The following is a 27,632-nucleotide window of genomic DNA, read 5'->3' as shown; positions in this document are numbered from 1 at the left end:
ATTCCACATAGGCAGGAGTACAATGAAAGAGGTTACTAACATATTCTGGGAAGCGAAATTTTAGTCAAACTGAGTTTTCTTTTGGCACAAAAAAATTCTCTTTAAAAGCAAACAAAAAATAGACAATTTTTGCAACGCTTGTCATAAAGAAAACACTTTATAACAAAGAGTAATTTGGTTGGTTTCGTTTCAGAAATAGGAATTTTTTTCTTTGTAGAAACATCTCGTGGTTTGATTATAACTCCAACTACCAAAAGATCTAGACTCCCAGCAACTCAAAAGACAACGGAGAAGATCCTATGTCTGGAGCAAAAAATGAAGCCGCCGAATCGCGCAGCCGATTTTAGCCGCCGTCAACCAGTTTTTGCTAGTCGACGCCGCTGCCGAATATGTCGACTCATCTCAACTCAAATTTAGCCGCCCAAAATTAAAAAATATTAATTTAAATCAGAAAAATTTATTAATATTTGTCGTAGTTTTTGCCAAAATTTTGAATTTCTTCAAAAATTTAGCTCAAAAAAATTGAATGATTGTAAGATTAGAATAGACAAATTTATAGCGGCTTAGCCGTCAAGCCGCCGCTGTCGGAGTCAAAAATTTAGTGTCAGCCGCCGAAGACAAAAATTGGTCGGCTTCATTCTCTGGTCGAGAGGACCGATGCGAATTTATCGGGATTTTGAGGTAGATAGCCCAATAATTCGGACCCCCAAAGAAAAACGAATTGCACTCTGCCTAGTGTAAAGAAACAGCCATGTGAACCAATCATTAAATATTTATATGCTTTATTTCAATGAATGAGTGTTTCAATGTCTCGTCACCCTAATAACATGCGGACATGTAGGATGAGTTATGAAAATGCTTATTCGCTTGAGTGGATTCCGCAACATACATATTCTAGTATCGAGTTTAGTATGGTAAATCATTTATATTATCAATTGCAGATTTCGGAAGCAAATTTACCACGTCGATCAAAATGAAAACATATCTAGAGGATATAACACTCATAGCTTCTTGTCACGTAGACCTAATTTGACCAGCAGCAATCAACTGCCCACGTATGCTAATTGCAACCAAAATTTTTAAGGGAATTACGTAAATGCTCACCCAGTGGCGGCGCTAGGAAATTTGCCTGGGTTTTGGGTTGGTGTAGGCGGATATTGCGCAATCCAAAAAAATTTCCCTTAATTTTACGAATGACACCCTCTAAAACGTTATCTCTTTTTGAAGTCGTCCGTGAGTTGTGTGTGTTCAGACTATAAGTTTATCCGGCCGGAATGTCTGTGTTTGTAAAGAATCTTACAGTGTGTCCGATAAATGTATTATACATATCATTAGAAAGCTGCAGTATCGGTTATGTCTTCGAACATAACTTATAGAGTGGCCAATATCTGCACAGAAAACATTTCCACATTTAAATTTTCCAATTAAAATTTTCCAATTAAAATCTTAATTGGGGTTTAAAAAATATTCAATTAAAAATTTAATTGATTCAACAAATTTTTTAATTGAAACAAAAATTAATTTTTAATTGACTTTAAATTAATGTTTTAATTGATACTATCACTTATGTGTTTGAAGACATTTCGATTCTAAAATTAATTGGAACAATTAATTTCGTGATTGACTCAGACAAAAAAATTTTATGTGTGGGATATGTTTGACACGAGATCTGTCGTCTGGATAAACTTATATTCTGGACAGTGCATAAGAGGCAATTGCGGAGTTCACTTAATGACACAATGCCCTGTCTGTAGATAACACCAATTTACGGTGGCAACTTAATGAAATTGCTTTTAAGGGGACAACAAAAATTCTAAAATAAGTTCTCTAAAGGCTCCTTACCCAGCAAAAACTCATATTACCACGTATGAGTACAAGTATGCCTGCGACAAATTAGGTAACAACTTCTTCGTACATATATCAGCAGCAATACTTTAACACGGACATGACATTGGAGGAAAGTACTTTGGTGCAAGCATACCAGCAGTCGAAAAATAAGTACTTCGTCGCAAGCATACCAGCTCTCCAAAAATAATAGCTTTACCGTAAATATACTCAAGAAGTGCGAGTGAGTTTGCTGCTCTCATATCTATTTATAGATTTTATTCTCGGTATTTTTCTACCCCTTTCTCCCCCTCTGTTTATATTTACGGTACAATTTGTACTTTGACGCCAGGAGGAATCGAACTCAGACCTGTTGGTTTGTAATCCAACACACTATACCCTACTCCATGGCATAGATTTATTCAATTATGTAATTTTTCAATATAAATGATGTACTATAGAACTCGAGCCAATTTTGCTCGACTCCGACTCCGACTTCAGCATTTTTCATCAGCTCGACTCCGACTCCGGAGTCGACTCCGGGTAATATAACTAAATCTCATTTTAATACCACTAATTTGTAGTTCTATTGTGGGGGTACCGTAAGTGGACGATATAAAGTATCGTGTTTATTTATGTGTGCCAAAAAGATCTTAATTTCACATTAGATGCCAATTGAATTCTATATTTCAAATTTATGGCAATGTTTAAAAAATAAAATAATGATATAAATACCCATCATAATATGAGAATATACCAACAGTATATGTATTTGTGGACAAAAATTATTGATACTATTTCAAATCCTTTAAATTTGTTGCGAGCTATATAAAGGTTTATATTTCCATATGCATGAATTTGAATCTGAATCTATTTAGACAAAATTGTATATACTTCTACAAAATCTATGTACTTAAAATTTAAATTTAACGTTATGGGACGTAACACAATTTTAACGAAAAATAAAAATGCAAGGAAAGTCTAAAGTCGGGCGGGCCGATTATAATATACTCTGCACAACTTTGTATTTAGTTCTACATTTTGATAAAATCTCAAATCAGACTTCTACAAAACTCGGGCAATATTTGGGAAATATTTATAATTGTTTAGACAATTTCGCAAAAATGCATTTATGATTCATTCATTGAAAAATTTGAAAATTTGAGTCATTTCTACAAGTTTTCGACTTAGCAGCAATTTTTCCAAAATTGTATGCTCACTGAATACAATTTTGGAAAAATTTTTGTCTAGTAAATAAAATTTTGCAAAATTTTATATAGAAATAAAATTTTGGAAAATTTTCTACAGTAACAAAATTTTGACTAAATTTTCTATAGAAATAAAATTTTGGCAAAATTTTCTATAGAAATCAAATTTTGACCAAATATATAGAAATACAATTTTGAATAAAATTTTTGTAGAAATAAAATTTGGCAACATTTTTTATAAAAAAAAAAAGCTTGAAAAAATCATCAATAGAAATACAATTTAAAAAAAATTGTGTAGCAAACAAAATTTTGCAAAATTTTCTATAGAAATAAAATTTGGCAAAATATTCTATATAAACAACATTTTGACTAAATTTTCTATAGAAATACAATTTTGACTAAATTTTATATAGAAAAAAATATTTCTATATTAATAAAATTTTGAATACATTTTTTATAGCAGTGAGCATCAGTAAGAAAAAAAATTGAGAAAATTTGCTATAGAAATAAAATTTGACAATTTTTTCTTATAGAAATAAAATTTTGAAAAAATTATCAATAAAAATACAATTTTAGAAAAATTTTTGTGTAGTAAATAAAATTCTGCAAAATATTCTACAGAAACAAAATTTTGAATAAATTTTCTATAGAAATAAAATTTTGACAAAATTTCCTATAGAAATAAAATGTTGACCAAATTTTCTGTAGAAATAAAATTTTGACCAAATTTTCTAATAAAAAAATCTATTACTATAAAATTTTGGCAAAATTTTCTATAGAAATACAATTTTGACTTAAATTTTTATAGAAATAAAATTATCAATAGAAATAAAATTTAAAAAAAAAAATTTTGTGTAACAAACAAAATTTTGCAAAATTTTCTATAGAAATAAAATTTTGCAAAATATTCTATAGAAACAAAATTTTGACTCAATTTTCTATAGAAATAAAATTTTGACTAAATTTTCTATAGAAAAAAAAATATTTCTATAGTAATAAAATTTTGAATAAAATTTTTATAGAATTAAAATTTTGACAAAATTTGCTATAGAAATAAAATTTTGACAAAACTTTTTATAGAAATAACATTTTGACAAAATTTTCTATAAAAACAACTTTGAAAAAATGTTCTGCCAATATTCCACATATGTATATTGCCTTAAAATAAAATAAAAATAATATCGATTGTTCGAAACATTTCAAATAAATTGATATGAGCATTAAAATGGATCGATCCAGCCCATCTGCTAGTCAAACATTCTAGGAAACATTAAAAGATAGCCGTAAGTGGAAGTTGATTTTCATTTACAATCATGCTGTACATTGATCGAATGAATAACGCAATGGAAACTAATTTGCGTAAAAACTTGCTTAGTTACAAAAATGTGAAGTGTTTTAAAAAATTTGGTTTAGCCGGAGTCGAGCAAAATTTTTACGACTCCGACTCCAACTCCGACTCCAGCAAAATCTTCAGACTCCGACTCCGGCTCCACAGCCCTGGTATTAACAAAAGGAATCACTTTTGGTCTACACAGATAAGTTATTATTTTTAAATCCCAGGTAATGCTACAAATAGTAAGTTTTTGATTACCGGTATTACTGGAAGTATCACTAGTATTTACCCTGTTTTTGCTGGGTATCACATCTAAAGAAATCAATGGAACGGCTGTATAAAAAGATTTCTTCCGCCGTATGATTCCGATCCGATTTTGCACCCCGTCCGGATCCAAACAGAACATATAGTAAAGAATCGTCCCTCTTAGGCTCCAAATGAAAACCAACCAAGTAAAATCCAAATGTTGAAATGCAATCAACATAATTATTCGTATACATACAAGTGCACTTGGGTCAACCCTATTCGTGTAAAGAACACAAAATTTAGTTCTGACAGATAACTTAAGGTAGAAAAATTCATAATGGTGTTATTTAAACATAAGGCATATCGGGAAAATAAATCCATGTGATCAAAATCTAATTGTAACAGTAACGAGATGTTTGACACGTTTAAGTACAATTTAGAAAACGCTTCCGAATGTCTGTATGTAGTTGTCGGCACGATTGTTATCGTACAACCATACAAGCGCTTACAACCAACACGTCAAACTGGAAAAAGAAGCTTAATCGCATCTGTAAACATAAGCGTGAATAAAAAAAGTCAAGAATTTTTATCTTTCATCGTAAAAGCCGGTCTTCTTACAAATCAACAAAACATCATACACAGTACAACCTCTGCACACTATGAGAACTGTTCCATTTCTCTCTTCGTCTCTTTGCCTCTCTAGACCAACCATCTTGCCCCACAAACCCAATGTCTTTTGCCATCGTTTCTCTTTCTATAGTTCGCCTAAAAAAATTCTGCATGAATGAGAATGAGTCTGCGCACATTGCTACGACTTACATAGCATGATTCAGTGTACGAAGCAGCTACGTCTGCGCGACTTTCTCAAAACATTGCCGCATATACAAAGATACTTGAAAGCGTGTTCACACACACATACAAGTAAGCGGGTTCTTCTGCTCTCCGTGTTTACATTTTTCACCTTCTCTTGTAATTCTGTTCGTTCATTTCTTTTTGGTTATTGATCTTGGTTTTGTACTAAAAAGCTATGCCGCCGTCATAGGCTACGCTGACGTTCCAAGTCTTTTGCCCATTAAAGACCGCTCTGTACGCTGCACTTTCTTGAGCCAACGAAAGCCACTAACACAGCTTACTGCGGCCACAATGCGACGTAGCAGTTTTCTATTTGTTAGAGACCGCAAGTGAAGCTTGCTCACATAGTTGGTAGCTAAGTTCAACAGAGGCCACTGCATAAAAAACTCGAAGAAGAACAGTGATGACAAAACGCCAACAGCAGCGTCCAAAACGCTTTTCAAGACATTTTGCTTTTAGCCTGATGCACACAGACACCATCCAAGTGGAAGAGTGGTTAAAAATCTTTTAGCCCATAAACTAGGCAACTCAGTACGTTATTTACTCTGCTAGCATTTGGTTCGTTCAACCGGATGGAATGGTTTAGAACTTCCTATCGCCGCAAGTAGCAATTACCGAGTGATATCTTCGATTGGATTAAGGATATTTTCACATCATCTTTACTCCAGAAGTGTATACACAACGACAATAAAAAAAAAATAAATAAAAACCAACAACAAAGAGTGTCATTCAAATGTGTTGCAATAAGAAAATACTTTCGGGGAGAAAAGTGAAAAGATAAAAGCAAATGCTCGAAAATTGCGCACCATTCAAAACCTTTAACGCATTTTAGCTAAATTGTATGAATTGATTTATAAATAAATCTTTATGTGAATATTTGATTTGCCAAATATGAATTTGCGATAACAGTATTTGTAATCAACGGTTATTCATTCCTCCGCGTGTACCAACCGCGTCTATGTGCCACACGATATGAAAATTTGAATTTCAATTTTCAAAGTTGCACCAACCGACCACCCAAACTGATTCGAAAAAAAAAACAAAAACTGCCAAAACTCTGAAATAAATCGATTGCATGAATATTCATATTCATATATTATACAATTAACATAGAAAAATAGACAAAATATTATTCTCAACAGGTAAGGATTATATTGTGTAATATGCATATGTGGCAGATTGAATGTGGCTGGCCGGCCAATCATGATCATAGAATCATGGTTGTTGCAGGCATCCCATCTACCTCGTCTTCTGCCTCATTGGACCATGTATGAGATTTCTGTGAAATCCATTCGATACATTTTGCACTATAACATCAGCATCATCATCATCGGCGTCACTTACATCCTTAGATGGGAATGCATGCCATGTGTTCGCTCACCATGTTGTTATCCTTTCATTTTTCCATTTCAAAGCCAAAAAATAACACAAATATTGACATTATTCAGTAAAGCGCATTACACTGGAAATATTTATCGGTAGCAAAAAAAAAAAATAAAACAAAATTTAAGTGGACATAGTCAATCGATAAATTTAATATTCAACGTTTTGTCCAAATCCCATAGAAACAAAAATTTGCACGACATTTGACAGCCGGAAGCAATAGCTAATCCCTCTAAAGCCATAATCGTCGTTTATATCATGCAATGTAATGTTGAAAGTGCTATTTATTCGTAAAATAATCAAAAACGGAATTGAATTTTAAAGAGGTTTTTGTAATTTAAATGTTTAACAAAAAGCAGCCTATTTTAAAATCCATGGATTAGAATAAAATGCCAATGGCAATGCTTCAAACGAGTTGAAATAACGATTTCTCTAATGATTTTTGATGAATCATGATGCTTTTATCTGTATACCCAAAGGAAATGTATTAAATGTGTATATAATATTCATAGGCCCCCGGCTCACATGGATATTATTAAAAATTTATATTACAACCAATCAAAACAATCATCAATATATCAATCACGGTACGCTTTAATACGAAGAAACATTTTCCGTAAGCATAAAGGCATTTTAAATTAAAGGTACTAAATTAAAAAAAAAACCCAACCTGCTTTGCCGAAGTCGAATTCATGTTTTCAAAGCTTAAAAGTCGACTAATCCAATATTGGTGTACTTAAAACCCGACCATTCGTTTTTTTGGCACTAACCCAACCGAATTCTGATGTTCACGTAAAGTGACTAATCAAATTATGATTTTTAGTGCGTACAAAATCGAAGACTCAAAATCAATATATATACAGAAAAATATCAGTGTCCACTAAAAACTTAATTGAATCAATTAATTTCGTAATTGAGTCAGAAAAAAATGTATATATGAATTATTCAAGTTTTGCTAATATCACAGATTCGTAATACTGCTCGTCGTTTACAATATTTTCATTTCTAATGTATGTGTAGATTTATATATACAAAAAGCGGACATTTCCACCAATCTTCAATTTTAAAATTTGGATCCGGTTAGCGATTGTAAATTAAAATCAATAAGTCAAATCATAGAATAAAACGGATTTATATGGAACCAAAATGATATTCTTATCTTCTACCATATTTAGAGAAAGTTTACAGCTACATATATACAAGTGAAACAAATATGGGCTGATTAAATTTTTTAACCATTCTGACTTTTTTATAAAATAATTTTTTTTTATAAAATAATGTTTTAAGATACAATTCTCTTTTAAATTTGAGTTTTGTGTACTTGATTCTAGGAAACAAATTTTAATGTATTATTTTTTCAGCTTTTCCTTCATGTGCTATCAAATTCCATTAACGTGTGTTAACGACAATTTAAATTTCTAAATTCAGACTCAACTACAAGTAAAAATTATGCTATGTTTCAAGTAAACATAGTAAAGTGTTAAAATAAAGTGTTAAAAACGATATACTGTGTTGACAAAATTTTTGCTTTAAAGCCAAGTTGACCTTAGTAAAAAGACAATTTCTTTCATATAAAGGTGGGTATTACGTTCGAGTTTAGCCGCTAAAATCGCTAAAGTGAATACTAAATCAGTAAAAACAAGTACCACACCACTTTGTAGATCCACATTTTCGCTACCATAGCAAATCCGTCAAATGTATTCTACAATATTTATAGTCTTTAAATTGAAGTCGGCTAATGCCTTGTGGTAGAACACAATGAAAAAATATGGAAAACATTTAACTCTGAACCAATTTTGGGGCAACTTCGCAAAAGTGTATTTATGATTTATCGGTCGATAGATATGTATTAGAAATAAAGGAAGATTTGAGTCACTTTTACAAGTTTTCGACTTAGCAGTGACGACTTTTTAAGGAAAATGTGGATATTCTGGCCATTTTTGCTCAAATCAGAAAAACATATATATGAAAGCTATATCGAATTCTGAACCGATTTCAATCTGAACCAAATTTGATTTGAAATCAGAACCAAATTTGACATGCATACTAAGTATTTTATTTCTACTCCCTGTGCAAAATTTCACGTAAATCGGACTGCAACTTTGACCTCTGTGGTCATATGACGGAAAATCGGGCGAAAGATATATATGGAAGCTATATCTAAATCTGTACCGGTTTCAATAAAATTTAGCACACTTGACTACACTACTAATTGTACTCCTAGTGCAAAATTTCAATCAAATTGAGCTAAAACTCTGGCTTCTGGGGCCGTATAAGTCCATATCGGGCGAAATATATATATGGGAGCTATATCTAAATCTGAACCGATTTGAATCAAATTTGGCACACTTGACTATTGCACTGATTGTTCTCCTTGTGCTTGACTTTACAACTAAGCGTAATGTAGCACTGTTTGTGTTTGTATTTGGACTACAAAAACGTTTCAAGAAGGGTCATTTTTTTCAATACTTCATTTTAAGTACGTTTTTTTTACTTGGAACATAGCATAATTTCTGCTTGAAGTCGAGTCTGAATTAGCCAATTTAAGTTGTCGTTAACACGTTTTTAAAGTACTTCGGTAGCACTTAAAAGCATCCAACGATTTTGACCTACCTTAAGGATTTTGGTATTTTTTCGGAACCAAAGATGCGACTTCTTTAAAATAAAGACATTTTTAGGACACAATTCAATATCTATATCTCGCTTTTTTCATATTTTTAATCGGGATTTTAACTTTTTGTTTGTTTCAAATAGGTTAAAAACAGAGTGTGATCTAGTATAATGGTACATATTATTTAAACTTTGTCGAAGAAAAGGCGAAATCCATTGAAGAAAAATTGCGAATTTTTAAAAATATTTGAGGTCAAATGTTTCAGATAAGCCTTTGGAACACAGAAAAAATTAAACTGTTTTATAGCAAGAATGAACTAACTCGTACGAATATTTAACTAAATTGTACTCCACATTTTGAGCGTTGGTTTAACTTTTTTCAGTGAATTCATTAAAAATCATAAAAAATTATAAAAATTATTTATTTGGCAAAATATCACAGCATTTTTTAATGCACATTCAAAACACTGAATTCGGATCACAACTTAAGAAGTGATACAAATTCAGTGCAATGGTTGTTGAAATGGTGGAAACCCTATGATAAGCCCATGTAAAATTCATCGCTGCTGAGCCAATTTAGGACCACTTCCGGATCCAAAAAGAAAATTTTCACTAAATTTTTGCGATGATTTTTTTTTTCCTGGGGAACAATATAGTCATTAATAATGGCTCCATAAAATTTAAATTCGGATACAAATCTCTTTGAGTAAACTCTTAAACACGGTTTAAAAGTTTAAATTATGGCAGATACTTCAAGAAGACAAATGCAATATCCTCAAAATAATATGACCGTAGTAGGCAAATATTTTAACAAAATGAGTGTCAAAAAGTGAAATATATGGATACCGGTTTAGGAAAACACTCCCATCGTTATAACTCAAATATAAGCTAAATATGTTTGCTGGTTTGACTGTGGTGATTAATTCTTTTTTGATTTTTGACAAATATTTTCTCAGTGTGACCATACCGATCGTCTATAATTTATGTTTTTTTTTTTTATTTTTTAATTTATTTCAAAGATTCCTGTCCAAAATTTAATACAAAAATTTAAGCAAAGATTATGAACTTTATGTTAACTAAAATTTACTTGTTTTTTTTTTTTAATTTGTCCTTAATGTAAATTTCGTGTCCTTAAATTTAGTTTGCATTGTAGTTAACTTTGCATTTATAGTACGTCAATATATTTTTTTTCAGTGTAGACTCCACTAAATGGCATTAAATAATATGATCCAAGAAAAGTACACGCAACATGCATTGTAATTAAAAGCGCTGCCAGTGAAATGTGTAGTCTTGAATGCAAGTACAGGTTACGTTAGAATTATTTAGTGAAAAGATTTGATCTCAGGTGATACAAATAGAACAAATTAAGTTTTTTATAATAATCCTCATACATAATAAATACATAGAATCTAGCTGCCTGATTCATGCCTGAACATGAAACTTGTATTTGGTGAAATAATAAAAATCTAATTTTCAATTTGCTCCATACCATCGCAACAGAAGAACGTGCAATGACGACTGAAAACATTCCATGATAATGAAATGACGACTGAAAACATTCCATGATAATTAACCGTTTCTAAGATTTTTTCTCTAGACCAATAATTTTGGTTGATTCCGATTTAAGACACAATTCTCTTTTTAATATGAGTTTTGGCTACTTGATTCTACACTCAAAAAAACTTTACTTGGATCCAATGGTTTTGACCTTCCCTTAAGGATTTTGATATTGATTCCGAACCAAAGATGCGGCTTCTTTAAAATAAAGAAATTTTTGGCGACCTATCTGGCTTTAAATCTAGGACAAATAAAATTAAAATTAGTATACAGATCTCATTTATCAAATTTTCATTCTCTTTTCGCGGTTTATTAATAAAGGGACCCACGCACAAACAAATGCCAGTTTAAAATTCAAATTATAACGGATACTTGAAAGTAAAACTGTTTTCTTAATTCAAAAAAAAAAATTTAAACCAAATATGCTAAATCCTCAAAATAAGTCTTAGCCTATATTTGAAGCGTTTTTATCTTAGATCTAAAGTTTCAAATTTTCGGTTAATTTAAGGACAATTTCTTTAAATCAAAAATGTGGTTCTTTATTTTAAAGAAAATTCGCCTTCGTTCAAAGACATGCGACTTTAACGGAGGGACGAAAATTTACAAAATTTTTGTCCTATGTTTAATGAAAAAAAATTTTTGGAGCACAGATTATAAACATTATTTTAAATAAAATTTCATTATTTTAAAGAAATTTGTCCTTAATAGTTTGGAAATTTCGCATTCTAAAATTTAGGTTGCGTAATCTTTAATATCACGTAAATATTTTGTTCAGTGTTGACAATAAGTTTTAATTAATTTTTCAGTGCTTTTCTTCATGTGCTCTCAAAGGCCTTCAAACATGTGTTAACGACAACTTAATTTCCAAATTCAGACTCGATTATGTTTAAAGTAAAAAACGTTTTTGAAGTAAAATATTGAAAATTTAACTATATATAGCAATAAAATTTAGTTAATAGCACTTCTACCTATATAGTTCAAATTTGAAAAATTTTATGACCATGTCGTAATAAGTATTATTTTGAACCTTTAAGCAGTTCATGCGACTATTTAAAATTAGTTAAAAATTTTACTTGAAGTCGTGTACTCTAATATAGTTTGAAATTACAATGATTCGGTCAGTTTTTCGTGCCGTTAACAAAATGTTTACTTACAAATATTAGAAAATATGTTCATACCAGCCAAATTTATAAAAATATTTGGCCCTTAAAGCCAATTTGACCTTTGTCAAACGAAATTTTCTTTCATGTACTCGTAAAGATATCTATTTTTAAGGACAAAACAAACAAAATGTGTTTCAGGCAGAATGTTTTAAACACAATATATTTAAGTGCAAAAATGTAATGTTATTTATTTATTTTTTTTTTTATCAAAATAGAACAATTTCTGTGAAACTGCTTCAGTGTTGCCAGGTGATTTATGAATCTTCCTCCCAAATATTAAGAAATAAACCCCTAAAATATTCTAATTTTTTTCGAAAACTCCCAAAAACGAATTAAGAATGTAAATGAGGGTGTATATATAGGGTTTAAGTTGTGGAAGCGTACCATTTGAATAAATCTAGAATTTCGATCGATAATTCGGAAACAAAATTATATTATAATATTACATCTTGCACTGGTCTCATGGATTTTGTCATTATGACATTAAATGACCGAACACATCTTCCAAAAATATCCATAATTAAATTATTACTCTTACATATCTTCTATGAAATGTTTTAATGTTAAGTCACCAAATCTGTAACTCTTCACACGCAGATGCATCCGATGTCTTGTGGCGTCTTTTGATAGCGGACAACAGATTTACGATTTCCTTTGGACAACACTTTGGGACCATTAAAAATCACTAGAAAGAAGAAATGAGTTTGTGGCTTTAACATATAGATGGTGCAATATTAGGCAGTCACTAGACGTGTAGGCCCCTGACCATCATCACAGCTCATTGCTGCGATGGTCATCATCGGTGGCCAGCAGCCAATGTGTGGAGCAAATCTAAAGTCCAACATAATGACCAACCAACGAACCATCTGATATTCAAACTTCTGTCATGTTCTTTTTACAGTTTTCGGTTTTCTCACTCCGCCTTTCTCTTCCTGTTGTTTTTATCGTAGTTTTAAACTTGTTTCCTTCGTGTACTTGTTCTACTTGTTACTTTTTAGTTGCAGCCAGCGTTTGTTTTGCTCTTGTGGTCGTTTTATTTTGAATCAACACTTGCTTCCAAGCCTTGTCAGAAGCACTTGTTCTTGTAAATACAATAGAGTACAGTGGATTCAATTCATATTTGCTTTTACCTTAAAGTAATAACGATTAGAAATCCATAAATTGTAGTTAATCTTCTACTTAAGTACGGATTGTAGGATAAACAACCAGCCGATAGATTTGACCTCCTGAGATTTGACTTGAAAAGGGCCTAGATATCACAATTGAATCTCACAGAAATGAGAGCACTTCGTTTGTTTTAATCCCCTATAGGAACGTTTACGATATAATCTCATACACTGGAAAAGCTTACCCAGATGACGTTGAAAGATTTCATGTCTTTAAAATACGAATGCAAATTTTGCTTAGCATAGAAGACGCATTTCTCTAATGTAAAGTTTTTTTTTGCTTGTCCAAAAGTCAATAAACTTTTCAACGAAGTCGTATTGTCCTTATATTTAAGTGATTTCACTTAAAAATTGATATCCTAACATGAGAGAACTAATGTTTGGGCTAACGTCATCTTGACTTTAATAATTCAGAAAAATTCTTTAAATTTAATGAAATTGTCTTTAAATTTGTTGTCTTTTTGCATCTCGACTAGAGATGTGCACGTGAGTAATAGTTTACTCACGCACATTCACGACTGAAAAATCTTCCTCACGCACGATATTGTTTGGTAGGACTCTCGCTCACGCACACTCACGAAACGAAAATTTGTACTCACGCACGAAAATGTCGTGACTCACGAAAAATACCGTAACTCACGAAAAATATCGTGACTCACGAAAAATGTCGTGACTCACGAACAATTTTTTGAGTACTTTGCCTTAGCGACGTGTCTGAAAACATGAGCATTATTAAAATCGAGAGCGTTAGTACACCCTTCACATCCAAGGTTTTACTAAAATTGTAAATGAATTTAACTCTTAAGCGTTTTGTTGGTGAGCGGGATTTTTTTCGTGGGCGTAAATCTTTACTCACGCACACTCACGAATATAATATTTTCGTGACTCACGCTCACGCACGACACTTGGGTTCGTTAATCACGCACACTCACGCCGTTGCCATGAGCGTGAGTCACGAAAATTTTCGTGTCACGTGCACACCTCTAATCTTGACTACAAAGCAAAAAATCGTTGAAATATAGGACATGTTTTTCAACACTTTATTTTAAAGACGTTTTTTACTTGAAACATAACATAATTTCTGCTGTAAGTCGAGTCTTAATTTGGAAAATAAAGTTGTCGTTAAATCGCTTTTAAAGGACTTTTATAGCATATGAAGAAAAAATGGCGAAAAATTAAAATTTGCTTCCTAGAAGCAAGTACACAAAACCCAAATTTAAAAGAGAATTGTGTCTTAAAAGTATCCTTACTTGTATTCTCCGCTTCTTTGGCTCGGAATCAATACCAATCTTTGGAAGCGGGCATGCTTTTTTTTCAGTGTACAAGATTTCCAATCATATTTTAAGTGTACAGTTTTAATTTTTTGTCCACTGTGTAATTGTCGATTTTTTTATTCTTTTGCTTACAAATTTACAGATTTTTCTTGTGTCATCTATGGCCAGAAGAGATACGGTACTGCATTGGTTAGCATGACCATATGTGACACAGAGTGAAGTGAAGTGGAGTGTTGTTGCCGTGGTTGCTTTTTGCAATGCAATGAAACGAACGCCTTTCATTGCATGCCTTTTAATTAAGGACAAGTTTTGTTTCGCTTTTTTGTCGTTGTCTACCTCTTCCGGACTTAAAACTTCAACTGCTAAAGTTGGGTAGTACTAAAAGAACAATATTCCCAAAAAAATAACAATACCAGGGAATCGCAGCAGAATATGTGAAACCGCAATAAAAATTTTTAGTTTTGCTCTTTCTTCACATTTTCACAATGGTTTAGAAAGGGATGAAAATGACATAGAGGAAAGCGACTCATAAATATTCGTAGACAATTCAGATGCTTCATTTTATGAAGTGAAGTGGTGACTCTCGTGTTTCATCATTAAAATATTCGATTCATTATTTTTCTCTAAGATTGTCATAATCTACTCACATCCTCAAAAAATCGCTTCTCTAACATATTTTGCAGGAAGCACATTATTATTGGATATTGCCGAAACAGTATTGTGTTTTTTTTATGTGAACATATTATATGTATATATATTATATGCTTGGAAGAATTTTCCCCCAAAGAAGATTGTGCTCAAAAAAAATTATTTCTGCCCAATTCCCTCACCTCTTTCTCACTTCCACGAAATTTTTTTAGTTCTTAGCACCTTTTTCTGTAATACAAACAATGTTGAAGAAATTATTCAATTTTATAAATTTGGTTTTACCTTTCGCCTGGACGGAGAATCGAACCGAGGACCATACAGTTTGTAAGCCAACACACTATCCACTGGGCTACGTAGCTGGTATCGTCATCAATTGACAGTTACCGTTACAAGTTATTTTTATAGAGCATAGTTTGCGGCGCCCACGAATCGATGCAAACAAAACATTATTTAACAGAAACATAAATTTGTTGGCCACGTGAAGCAATGGTTAGCATTTCCGCCTGGCATGCAGAGGGTCATGGGTTCAATCCCTACTCCGACCGAACACCAAATTGTTTTTTCATTTATTTTTACATATATTCCAAAAATTCCGAAATGATGTTCGACATTACATATTAAATACTATATTAATTTTTTACAATAAAACTTCGAAATGTGGGTTATTAAAGATTTACAGTCAAAAAAGAACTTGATATAAACGAAATGGACTGCAAAATTGGTTTTGGTATAAAAGTTTGAAATTTTCGAAGAAATTCAAAAACTCTAAAAAAAGAAGAACGTGAAGTTGAGTATAAACATAAATAATTTGCAATATATACATAAATTTATTTAGGCGTGAACTAGCATTTAACACCATTTGAAATACCTTTTATCGTATTTAGAAATACAATTTTTTTATTATTATCTTTATTTGCAATCTATTTACATACAGAAATCATTAGCAAATGTAATAAATAAGTATCTTAAAAAACTAGTTAACAGAGAAGTTAAGATCCAGCGAACTTAACAAAGTAAGTATATTTAATTTTGGACTTATTTATTTATTTGATTATTTTATGTTAAGAAACGAAGGTCTAAAATATGCTTTCGTTTTAATCTCTTTACTTCATTGGTATCGTCTGAAAGAGTAATGGCCAGTATGTTAGAGTGGTGACTTAATCGATTGAGATATTTTGTACTAATCTTTACAATTTCATCTTTTATTTTTGGTATATTGAGATCTTTATGTATACAGTTATTATTTACAAACCAAGGACCGTTTGACAACAATCTTAAGTTTTTTGACTGATATCCTTATAAAATTTCTATGTTTGAGTAACTAGAAGTTACACCTTTGCCATCTTTTTCTTAGCCTTCTTTTCTCATTTACGAGATTTCTTATCTCTTGTGTTAAATAAAAGTTAGGGGTTTGTTTTGTTACTTCTCCCGGAGAAAATTGAAATGTGGCTTCGTGAATAAGTTTCACGAGACCTTCAACTGCATCATCGATATCATCACCCGTTTTAAGGGAATTTTAAGGTTCAGATGAGATTTAATCCATGTTTGAAAGATTTCAATATTTGTTTTGGAAGAAAACGTATTTCTGTGGCATTTACACTGAAAAAAGCATCCCCGGTTCCAAAGATTTTGTCTTTACTTTAACAATTTTTGTATTGACTCCGAGCCAAAGAAGCGGAGAATACAAGTAAGGATACTTTTAAGACACAATTCTCTTTTAAATTTGGGTTTTGCGTACTCGCTTCTAGGAAGCAAATATTAATTTTTCGCTTTCCCAGCTTTTTTTCTTCATATGCTATCAAAGTCCTTTAAAAACGAGTTAACGACAACTTTATTTTCCAAATTCAGACTCGACTTCCAGTAGAAATTATGCTATGTTTCAAGTACAAAATGTCTTTAAAATAAAGTTTTTAAAAACATGTCCTATATTTGAACGATTTTTTGCTTTGTAGTAAAGATGCAAAAAGACAACAAATTTAAAGACAATTTCATTAAATTTAAGGAATTTTTCTGAATTATTAAAGTGAAGTTGACCTTAGCCCAATCATTTTTTCTTTCATAATATGATAGCCATTTTTAAGTCAAATCACTTAATTATAAGGACATTGAAAAGTTTATCGACTTTTGGACAAGAAAAAAAAACTTTATATTAGAGAAATGCGTCTTCTATGCTAAGCAAAATTTGCATTCGTATTTTAAAAACATGAAAATCTTTGACCTCACGACAATATTTTTTTCATTGTATTTTGCGGGATGCCAAAGAAAACAAAGAAATCTAACAGATCTGGTATCTTTACCGGATTAGTAGGCCAGTATGTTGGTCTTCCTCTGGATATTACTTTAAAATCATTTTTTTGCTAATACATTCGAATGACTGTTTGCCTTTAGGATTGTTTAGACTGGATCCCCACCAGATATTCTTTCCATTGAAATCACCGCCAACTATGAACTTATTTCCAAGCTTTTTGAAAAAGTTTTCGTAGGTGGAACTGCTAATATTGAATCGAGGAGGAAAGTAAGCCGAATATATGGAAACGAAGCCTTCGTACTCACAATAATATATATTTTAACCCACGCAGCTTCAATATGGATCTCAGAGATTTCTTCTAGTATTTCATATCCTATTCTTGATTTAAGAAGAATGGCTGCCCTACCATGGACTCGATCATCAGGGTGATTGGAAGTTATCAGATCAAATCCTTTGACTTGAATGTACGATTTGCTTGTGAGATGCGCCTCAGAAATACACTTAAATTCATTTAGGCGTTGAAAATTTAAAATTTATCGTATTTAGAAATGCAAATAAATATAATTTGAATGAATTCATTTTTACCTTTAAGGCTGCTATTAAGTTGGCATTATCGCTCTAAAATTGCCATGTTTTCATGTTTTCTTTTCTTTAATAATTCATTTTAAAGAAAATAAACTTTTTCAACTGTTGCTTTGGATCATTCCTCACCAAGTTATAATACAATTTGCCAAAAAAGTTATGTTGCTCTGCTTTTACCGTTTTACCGCTAAGGTAAAACTCGAATCTGAAAAATAATGTTTGCGGCAAAACTCGAACTTAATGCCCGCTTTTATTTTTGAATGTGTCCGCCAACTCCTCTTGGACTACTTATTAATAAAGAGGAACTAAACTTATTTTTTTCTGAAGATCCCTGTGTAATTTTTATATATTTTCAACTGTTTTTTATTGTATACCCTCCACCATAGGATGGGGGATATATTAACTTTGTCATTCCGTTTGTAACACATCGAAATATTGCTCTAAGACTTCATAAAGTATATATATCCTGGATCGTGGTGAAATTCTGATTTCGATCTAAGAATGTCCGTCCGTCCGTCTGTTGAAACCACGCTTACTTCCGAACGAAACAAGCTATCGACTTGAAACTTGGCACAAGTAGTTGTTATTGATGTAGGTCGGATGGTATTGCAAATGGACCATATCGGTCCACTTTTACGTATAGCCCCCATATAAACGGACCCCCAGATTTGGCTTGCGGAGCCTCTAAGAGAAGCATATTTCATCGGATTCTGCTGAAATTTGGTACATGGTGTTGGTATATGGTCTCTAACAACTTTGCAAAAATTGGTCCACATCGGTCCACAGTTATATATAGCCCCCATATAAACCCATCCCCAGATTTGGCTTGCGGAGTCTCAAAGAGAAGCAAATTTCATCCGATCGGATTCTGCTGAAATTTGGTACATGGTGTAGGTTTATGGCCTCTAACAACCATGCAAAAATTGGTCCACATCGGGCCATAATTATATATAGCCCCGATATAAACCGATCCCCAGATTTGACCTCCGGAGCCTCTTGGAGGAGCAAAATTCATCCGATCCGGTTCAAATTTGGAATGTGGTGTTAGTATATGGCCGCTAACAACCATACAAAAATTGGTCCATATCGGTCTATAGTTATATATAGCCGATCCCCAACCACACAAAAGTTGGTCCACTCGAGCCAAAAATAATCTACGAAAATTTTATTTCTATCGAAAATTTTGTCAATATTTTATTTCTATAGAAAATTTTATTAATTTTATTTCTATAGAAAATTTTGTTAAAATTTCATCTCTATAGAAAATATTGTCAAAACTTTATTTCTATAGAAAATTTTGATAAAATTTTCTATAGAAATAAAATTTTGACAAAATTTCTATAGAAAATTTTGTAAAAATGTTATTTCTATAAAAAATTTTGTCCAAATTTTATTTCTATAGAAAATTTTGTTAAAATTTTATTTCTATAGCACATTTTGTCAAAATTTTATTTCTATAGAAAATTTTGTCAAACTGAATTATATACGTATTTAATCGGTCTTTTTTAATTTAATATATACCACGTATGGACTTATTTACAATTTAGAAGACGGTATTAGGAGGTTTTAAGATACCTTGCCATCGGCAAGCTTTACCGCAACCCAAGTAATTCGATTGTGGATGGCAGTGTGTAGAAGAAGTTTCTACGCAATGCATGGTGGAGGGCACATAAGCTTGGGCCTGGCCGAACTTACGGCCGTATATACATGTTTTAATTTCCTTTCTTCCTAAATATTTTGCCTTACTCGTCGTACGTTCCGATTTCTTTTGACAAAACAAAAAAAAATATGCCCATAATGCTAAAATGATAAACAAAACCTATGTCTACACATACTTAAATTGCTGCTCTCGCGGCAAAAATACATGCTGTTTTTTTTTTAATGTATATTTTCTTGGTTCCGAATGTCTATTCTCTTTAATCCGAATACTAATTTTAATATTCTAATTAAATAATATTTAGACTTAAGCATATTAAATTCTTTGCGAAGCCTTATTAACATGCCCAGCGCATACCCAAAAGATATGAACACATAAAACAATTTTCCGAAACAACATACAATTAGGTTCACAGAAATTGCTCTCTTTTGATACTCTCACTTTGTTATGTTGATATCTTTCTTCAACCCTTTCGGCATCCATCTCTATTTCTTTCCCTATACTCTCTCTCTCTCTCTGTCGCTCTCTGAATGAAAAGTCGCAACATATATATGTTTACTCGAAATTTGTAAATTTATATATGTTTACATTCACACATATTATTTTTATGATACATTCATGTCCCAAACCTAATATATTCGAACATATTAACATATGTGTCCCAAACATTTAATGCTAGTTTAGGAACATTACATTTTTGCACTTAAATATATTGTGTGGAAAAAATAGTAAAAAAGTCCTGAAATTTCTACCCACCCATGCAGTGTTGTCCATCAAAGTGTCATATCATGGAAAAATAATAACTAAATTCATATTTGAATCACTTACGAGGGCGGCTCGGAAACTTCTTAGCCTATCAATGTAAGAGAATATTTAGTTATTCAACAATATTTTTATTTTTCAATATAATTTCCTGAAACTTCAATACACTTAGTCCAATGCTTTTCTAGCAATTCTATCCCTTGATTAAAATAGTTTTCCTCAAGGTCTTCACAATAGTGGTTTACAACGGTATTTGCATCTTCATTTGAGGTAAAACGCTTGTCAGCAAGGAATTTTTTACATTTGGGAACAAGTAAAAGTCACTGGGAGTTAAATCAGGAGAATAAGGTGGGTGGTCAAGCAACTCGTACTTTAATTCGTTGATTTTAGCCATTGTTAAAACACTCTTGTGCGCTGGTGCATTGTCTTGATGAAAAAATATATTTTTTTTGTTGTAATCCAGGACGTTTTTCTCGAATTTGTACATTTAATTGATCCAAAAAGGTTGCAATAGTACTCTGAATTTATTGTTTTACTCTTTTGCAGATAGTCAATCAATAAAATACCTTTGGAATCCCAAAAAACCGTTGCCATACTCTTACCAGCCGATTGAATTGTTTTTGCCTTCTTTGGGGCACTTCCTCCAGCTTCAGTCCATTGTTTTGATTGTTCTTTTGTCTCTGGAGTATAGTGGTGGATATATGTCTCATCAATAGTTATAAAACGACGCTTAAAATCCATTTTATTTCGCTTAAAACGATCCAAACAAGCTTGAGAAATGTTCATTCTTATACGTTTTTTAATCGACTGTTAACAAATGCGGAACCCATCTTGCAGAAAGCTTTTTCATCTGTGGTTCTTTATGCAAAATTAAATGGACTCGATCAATTGAGATGCCCATGATATTAGCAATTTCACGCACTTTTATTCGTCGATCATTTAATACCATATCATGCAATTTGGCTACAAATTTCTGTTGTTGCTGTTTTTGGACGTCCACTACGTGGTTGATCTTCAATGCTTGTACGACCACGTTTAAATTCAGCAACCCAATTTTTACTGTTGCATATGAAGGAGCACTTTCACCTAACACATTCACCATGTCATTATGAATTTCTTGTCCCGATAAACCTTTTTTACGTAAATATTTAATGACAGCACGCATTTCTAATTTGTCCATTGTAAAAAATTGCGGATGCGTCTTTGAACACCTGTTTCTATATGAAGGAGTTGCCAGATCGAAACAAAATTTAACATGTGTTCATATCAGAGATGGAAGTTTCCAAAACAATTAACTTTTTTCTGTTTATACCGCGCTTTTTGTGCTAGGCTAAGAAGTTTCCGAACTGCCCTCGTATATACGATGAAGGTTATTCGTGAAAATGGTGGAAAACAAATATTAAACAATAAAATATGTCACAAGATTACGAAATATTGATCTAGTAAAAGTAATAAATAAGATTATAACGTTTAAAGTAAAATTAAAATTAAAACAAGTATATACAGCAGTAAATTCGGCCGGGCCGAATTTTAAATACCCACCACCATGAAGTAAATATGATAGTTTACTTTGAAAACTCTTCGTCGTAGTGGGTTACTTGATACTATATAGAATTAGAATAGAATAGAAAGAATAGAATAGAAAGAATTGTAGGGGGTTTGATGACAAATCTTCTCCCAAGGCAGTCAGCTCCCGAAGACAAACTTTAAAGATTCTACCTATGAAGACCAGATAAGATTCTAGATTTATGAGAACCAATTTTGTTTGAGTTTTAGAGAAATTATAAACATATCGTGTATATGATTAAATTACGCCTTGATTTGAAATCTTTAATCTATAGATTTTTTCCGCCATTATTTAAATAAATACGAAGAGTAAAATCTGGAAATTTTACTTTCAGTTTGAAGCAATTTTCATGAGCAGTGCGCCTGCTATTTTAGAGAATTTTAGAGTAGAATAAACGAAAATACTTTATAAAAAAAAATGAAATTTCGTTTGTCTAAAATTTCATTATAGATTACTAATTTCCAGCAAATCGGATAAAAACTACGGATTGTAGAAGCCCAAGAAAAAAAGCCGGGAGATCGGTGTATATGGGGGCTATACCAAAACATGGACCGATAGGTACCATTTGCTACTCACATATTTGTGATCTTAAATTACCTCCAGAATTTCAAACAAATCGGCTAAAAAATATAGTCTCTAGACGCCCAAGAAGTAAAAAATCGAGAGATCCGTCTATATGGGGGTTATACCAAAAAATGGACCGATATACCTCAATTTCGGCACACTTATTTGTGGTCTAAAATACCTCTACATTTCGAATTTCAGGCAAATCGGGTAATAAATACAGTTTATAGAAGCTCAAGAATTTCAGGCAAAGCGGATGGTAAATATAGTTTCCAGAAGCCCAAGAAGCGAAATCGGGAGATCGGTCTATATGGCGGTCTATATACCAAAAAATGGACCGATGGGCACCATTCTCGGAACACCTTTCTATGGTCCCAAAAGAACTCTAGATTTTCAATTTCAGGAAAATCGGATAAAAAATATATTTTCTAGAAGCCCAAGAAGCAAAATCGGCAGATCAGTCTCTATGGGGCTTATATCAAAACATGGACCGATGAGCACCATTTTCGGCACACCTTTTTATGGTCCTCAAATACCTCTAGATTTCCAATTTCAGGCAAATCGTATTGTAAATATAGTTTCTAGAAGCCCTAGATGTAAAATCGGGATATCGGTCTATATGGGGGCTATACCAAAACATGGACCGATGAGCACCATTTTCGGCACACTTTTTTATGGTCCTCAAATACCTCTATATTTTCAATTTCAGGCAAAGTGGATAAAAACTACGGTTTTTATAGGCCCAAGACTCTAACTCGGGAGGTTGGTTTATATAGAGGCTATATCAAAACATGGACCGATACGGACCATTTTCGACTCACCTCTTTATGGTCCCAAAATACCTCTAGATTTTCAATTTCATACAAATCGGATAGAAAATACTGTTTCTAGACGCGCAAGAAGCAAAATCGGGAGATCGGTCTATATGGGGGCTATACCAAAACATGGACCGATACGGACCATTTTCGACACACCTCTTTATAGTCCCACAATGCCTCTAGATTTCCAATTTCAGGCAAATCGGATGGTAAATATAGTTTCCAGACGCCCAAGAAGCAAAATCGGGAGATCGGTCTATATGGGGGCTATATCAAAACATGGACCGATACGGACCATTTTCGACACACCTCTTTATGGTCCCAAAATACCTCTGTATTTCCAATTTCAGGCAAATCTGATAAAAACTACGGTTTTTATAGGCCCAAGACCCCAAATCGGGAGCTCGGTTTATATGGGGACTATATCAAAACTTAGACCGATATAGCCCATCTTCGAACTTGACCTGCCTGCAAACAAAAAACTAATCTGTGCCAAATTTGGGGACGATAGCGCCATTATTGAAGGCTGTAGCGTGATTACAACAGACAGACAGACGGACATGCTTATATCGTTTTAGAATTTCTCCCTGATCAAGAATATATATACTTTATATAGTCGGAAATCGATATTTCGATGTGTTACAAACGGAATGACAAACTTATTATACCCCCGTCACCATTTTATGGTGGTCGGTATAAAAAAGTAAAGAAAGTTTAAAGTCGGACGGGGCCGACTACTGGTAAAAGGGATTTATGCCAATTTTACATAGCGTATACGCAACGGCCCACTCAAAATTCGCAATCAGTTATATACTACGTATACGCCCTATGTGTCATTCGCTGCAAGTCGAGTTGAACAATCGCCCGGTCAGATTATACTTTTTTTTCGTGGTTATTATTAAGCGATAATGTTTAATGATGATAAAAATTCATTGGGCGGGCCGAGAAAGGAAATTCCCCAGTCCCTGAAAGTATTTAAAATTTATTAACGAACACATTCCATATCCTACTTTTAAATAATGTATTTACCTCCCATAAATGTAATATGCTAAACTTGTAATTCGAGTTCCAATCGACAGCAAGCTCATATATTCAATTAACTCAATCTCTTAGCCAGTCTCAGATGGCCTTCCTTCTATTCACACAAATGATACACACAAAATGGATTTTTTTAGAATGACAAATAGATTTTGTCTGTACTTTCAAATTATCTGACAAAAAAATAAAATACAAACTAACCAGAACAAAAAAATCCTTAACAATGTAAACTTCTTTTTTTTCTAGGTAAAGTTCCGCCACGACCCCACTTTTAGTATACAATTTGAAGTCACTTTAATTATTAATAACTTTGACGCAAATATCTTGTATACAATATTTTTTCTCATTACAGGCAATTTCTCATCGTCAAAACTGGAGGTATGTTTTATAGGATAAAAACGAATTTATCAAAAAAAAAAAAAAAAAATAATAATAATAATAAACATTTATTGGATTTTTAATGGTATGTAGGATGAACGCATCCTACATATCGAAAGCATGATTTCGTAGTTTGAAATCTTAATTTTGGGCGAGATCAGATATAATCGAGCTGGTGTCATGCAATGCCTACAATTGTGTCTCATGGGACGTTTGTAGGACATACGTACATGCTTGAAGTAAGAATACCTTTAAGACACAACTCTCTTTTAAATTTGAGTTTTGCGTACTTGATTCTAGGAAACAAATTTTAATTTATTCGTTTTTTCAGCTGGTTTCTTCATGCGCTATCAAAGTTCTTTAAAAACGTCTTAACTATAACTTAAAATTCCATTGCGAACAGTACAATCAATTCTGTTGAGTCATATTGAACTCAATCCATGTTGCTAACAATGCCAGCAGATGTATATGGTGTATGGAGATTTGGACGAAGCGGCTAATTGACTATTTGTGGATGTTGTCCTTTCCGTTGTGGACTCTGGATAACTTATGCCCGCGAGCCTTCCCTGAGTCCTTCCTAGTTGAACGCTAGAAGCTTTTAGTTTAGTTACACCCATTGACGGGAACGATGCTGTCCTCCATAATCCTCCATATCAAGTATAAACATAAACAAAGCATCTGTTGCCATAAAATCTGTTGTTTTAAAATTATTCTTCTTCCCCCATGCAAAATGAGGAGCTACAATGTTGCTCTAACTAAGTCCTTCACCTACGGTGAACTATTACATGTCAGAAATAATTAAAGGAATTATATCTTGACTGCGTTAAAATGATTAGAAGCAACAAAAAATTGAGTCACTATAATATCCTATATAAAAATGCAAATTTTTAATGTACAAACAGATTTTAAAACCAATCTGGATTTATGTCATTCAACTTTGAGGATGTACGTTTCGTGCAATTATAGAGAAAACAAAGCTGTAGTTAATGCAGTCGAAGCACCGTAATATGTTCGAAGCCATACTCACAGAGCTTGTTAAATCTCGCAAAAACCTTCGGCTATTATGTACGTGGGTGTTTTTTCACTTTAACGTCAAATGGGCTGAACTTTTGATATTCACTGCACCTCCGTACGTGAACAACATTCAAATTACAATCATAAAAAATTTAAACTTAACAATGCACTATAGGCGGAAATTGAAAATTTGCGGCAAAAATTATTTACAATCAATCTAGTATCTCCAAACATGGTATATCCATATTTCTTATCAAAAACAAATGTTACCAACAAAAAGGGAGCCAATCCCCCTTATTCCAGATGCGTTACTACAGAGGGGTCGAAATTGTAATTCCACTTGGAATACTATAGAATATATATAGATATTAATATATACTTGCATATATTCCTTTTTAAGAAAGGATCCGGTCGCAATTATTAACCGATTTTGATGAAGTTTGGTACAACGTGTTTTCTTAATAACGGGACGAACGCTGTTGAATTTGAAGAATCCCTATCACAATAGACTGAATAGTCTAAGTGAGCCTGAATCTTAATCGGGCTGCCACTTTAACCTTTTAGCCCCCCACAGTGGTGCAATGGTTAGCATGTCCGCCTTGCATTCACAAGGTCGTGGGTTCGATTCCTGCTTCGACCGAACACCAAACAGTTTTTCAGCGGTGGATTATCCCACCTCAGTAATGCTGGTGACATTTCTGAGGGTTACAAAGCTTCTCTAAGTGGTTTCACTGCAATGTAGAACGCCGTTCGGACTCGGCTATAAAAAGGAGGTCCCTTGTCATTGAGCTTAACATGGAATCGGGCAGCACTCAGTGATAAGAGAGAAGTTCACCAATGTTGTATCACAATGGACTGAATAGTCTAAGTGAGCCTGATACATCGGGCTGCCACCTAACCTAACCTAACCTAACCTAAATATAGCCCCCCATATACAGTATGTCAAGAAAGTCTTTTGACATTGCCAAATATTTCAAATTCTAGAAATAATTGAAATATTAAATATTTTATTAAATTTTTAATTCTGTGTACGTATGTATACTTTGCAAAATACATAATAAAATATTTTTTTAAAATTTCATTATATTTAATTTTGGAACAAAACATAATTTTTATCCCATTGTCAAAACACTTTCTTGACAAACTGTATATGTATCGCCCTATTTCGAACAGATGATATTATATTGCGCTTATTTACTACACGATTGTCTTCAAAATTAACACAAAGTAATTTTTTACAGTACCCTTAAAATGTGCAAAATTTCATCGAACTCGGTTCAGATTTAGATATAGCTAATGTGAACTAATTAAAACCAAGAGAGTTCACGTTAGCGAACTTCAGAAAATTTACACGTTCTAGCGATATAGTCTTTTATTTTTGTTATTAGTAATAATAAAAAATTAATTTAAATTCTTGAAAAAATTAAAAAAAAAGAGATCAGAAAAATATCAGTGGATATTTAAATTTATAATTCAAATTCACGAAAAAACCAAACTAGATCACTAAAAAATTCCGTGTGGGTACTTGAAATTGTATTTGGCATTGTGAATCTGCCTTTAACGTCAAATTTCATGTTTTTCAGCGTTACGGAGTACTTAGTGTTAGAAAAAGCATTTTCACGTTATGCGGTGTTCACGTTACCGCGAATGCACTGAATGTATCGCCCGATTTTCCTTATAAAACCCTTATTTATTAACCGATCTTACTCAAATTTGGCAGAATGTAATCTTCCATAGTGC

General features: G+C 32.6%; 1 protein-coding gene across 2 annotated transcripts in view; it reads left to right on the top strand.

The window, feature by feature from the left end:
• Window positions 1-6,012: 6,012 nt before the first annotated feature.
• LOC142239061 (uncharacterized) overlaps window positions 6,013-27,632 on the top strand; it is a 327,842-nt gene continuing 306,222 nt past the window's right edge. The window contains exon 1 of one of the 2 annotated variants that reach the window (XM_075310826.1): window positions 6,013-6,605. The gene's annotated coding sequence lies outside the window, so the exon portion shown is untranslated. Of the gene's footprint in view, window positions 6,606-24,862; window positions 24,879-27,632 lie in introns of those variants that run through there. The other variant, XM_075310827.1, reaches the window with a different exon arrangement.

This window comes from Haematobia irritans, chromosome 5, assembly GCF_050003625.1.
Source record: "Haematobia irritans isolate KBUSLIRL chromosome 5, ASM5000362v1, whole genome shotgun sequence".
NCBI lineage: Eukaryota > Metazoa > Arthropoda > Insecta > Diptera > Muscidae > Haematobia > Haematobia irritans.
Note: the sequence above shows the minus strand (reverse complement) of the source record. Positions and strands in the feature narration are given on the sequence as shown.